Below are 2,218 nucleotides of genomic sequence, written 5' to 3'. Positions count from 1 at the left end.
TCGCTAAATGTCATCCCTAACCTCTTGTCAGCTCGTAATCGCTAAATGTCGCTAACCATGTGGAAAAATATCGCTAAAATTGCAAAAAAAAAAACAAGTAAACTCGCAGACTTGCTGCATTTCGTGTTTCATTGACAAAGGGTGTCAAAAGGGTACATAAAAACCACGGATATGTGTAGATCTATTACTTTCAACATAAATACATCTAAATCAAACAATAATTACTAAAGAAATTACATACCCATTATTGTTTAAAGGAATGACTTTCTTAGGGCTTTGGTTGGGTTTCAAGTTCCCTTTGAGTAAGGCGGCCGAACACTAGCTCCGGTGGTGGCAATGTGTGTATTGTAGAGAGAGAGAGAGAGAGAGAGAGAGAGAGAGAGAGAGAGAGAGAGAGAGAGAGAGAGAGAGAGAGAGAGAGAGAGAAATCCGAGAGATAGAGAGAGAGAAAGTGTTATGAATATTTTTTATTTGTTTTAGGGGTAAAATTGTAAGGGAAAAATGTTTTAAGTATAGTTTCCATAATGTAAAAAATGCTAGCATAGTTTTAGTGTATTATTTATTTTTAAGCATATATTGTCAAATTTCCCTTTAAAAATAACAAACCTAATAGATAATATTTTATTCTACATCATCAGCCAGCCGCACCCCATTTTATTTAGCAAAAAACAAATCACAGATCTCTCTCTTTCACTCTCGATTCTTAGGTGGTGGTTTGCAGTGAACCACGAAACAGACAGCCACGGGTTCGGGTGGTTCACGGCAAGGGGTGGGGTTAAAGGTTCGCGGTGAACCTCATATCTTGTTCGCTCCATCTCCTTCGGGGCTCAAATCTCCAGCAATCTCTCTAGCTCTTCAGTTCTTTCTATCCCCGACTTTATTTCTCATGCGGATTTGGTGTGCACGACATTGACAATGCCAGTAGCACCGAAGTTTTTGTCGAGAAGTGGCGTGTCGATTTCCAGGTGGCAGAGATGGCGGAGGTGGTCATGATAGTTTTGGGTATTGGATTTCTCGGTGCGTAATCAGATTAGAAATCATGGGGCTAGACTTAGATTATAATAATGAAACCCACCCATTTTGTATTTAGCTTTTTCAAGTTTTGGATAATAATTAGTTTTTGCTTTTTTCTTAGGCTAGAGCTCAAGAGGGATATTCTTCAAGGAAAGAAGCTGAGTCGCTTGTTGATGAGGAAAATTATCAAGAGGAAGTTTATGATAATAATAATAATAAGCATATTATTTTTAATGATCAAGTTGTGCAGAGATTTCCTGTTTGTAAAACTTTTATTATATTAAAATATTTTAATCTGTTATTATTTTTTTAACTTGGAATGTAATAATAATGGATTATTAATTTTTTTTTATTTCTATATAATTGTTGATATGTATTGAATCTCAAATTGGTATTTATTAATTATGTGGTTGAATCTAAATTGGTATTATTAATTATATTAATTATCATAGTAAATTTTAAATTTGAAAATAATTTTATATTTATTAATTTATATAAAAACTATTTAATATTAAAAAAAAAGGTGTGTTTTATGTCTAGTATTGTTGGACTAAGAAAAGACCCTTTTTATGTCCCAGGCTATTATGTCCAACACAAAAGGGACTCGAAAGATTTATCTAGTCCAATGTTGATGGACTTAAAATGGGGTTTTTCTAGTAGTGTGCAACCACTGTAAGATTCCTGAAACTTTATATGTGTTTATTTCATATCGTTTTAGAAGTTCATGTTTAGGATGTTAATAACATACTTGTTAGTAAATCTACATCCTAGTAAAATAATTCCAACAGTCATCTATAGAGGATCCTTGACTATTAGGATTGTAACAATGGATAATCATAACGTATCTATATCATGGTATATATAGAGCGTTCTATATAACTGAGAGTGTATTCAATTCCAAGTTCTATAGTGGTTCAATGAGGAATTAATAAGTTGAGAATTTGCTTGGTAAATTCTAGATCTGCTTATTGGAAGCTCAATTATATAGTTTCATGGTCCCCTCACAAGTTGAGATAATACTGCTTCTTGACTCAGTCAATTGATTTTAATTAATCAATTATAATTCTAAAATTAAACTATGTCTTATTTAAGAATTTTCACTAAGCAAGGGCTTAATTGTGAAGAAAAGAGGTTTTGGGGTCAATTTGTTAATTAAGAGACTTTGTATGGTCTAATTAATAAATTACATAAATGACAATTTTAT

At 32.6% G+C, this 2,218-nt stretch overlaps 1 long non-coding RNA gene across 1 annotated transcript; it reads left to right on the top strand.

Annotated features, from left to right (window-relative positions):
• The first annotated feature begins 315 nt into the window (after window positions 1-315).
• LOC133038591 (uncharacterized) lies at window positions 316-1,404 on the top strand. The gene is made up of 2 exons (XR_009688089.1): window positions 316-1,017; window positions 1,136-1,404. It is a non-coding gene; the product is annotated as an uncharacterized LOC133038591 (long non-coding RNA).
• The last annotated feature ends 814 nt before the right edge of the window (window positions 1,405-2,218 follow it).

Source organism: Cannabis sativa, chromosome 5 (assembly GCF_029168945.1).
Source record: "Cannabis sativa cultivar Pink pepper isolate KNU-18-1 chromosome 5, ASM2916894v1, whole genome shotgun sequence".
In the NCBI taxonomy this organism is placed as follows: domain Eukaryota; kingdom Viridiplantae; phylum Streptophyta; class Magnoliopsida; order Rosales; family Cannabaceae; genus Cannabis; species Cannabis sativa.
The sequence above is the reverse complement of the archived record's forward strand: the minus strand, read 5'-3'. Positions and strand labels throughout refer to the sequence as shown.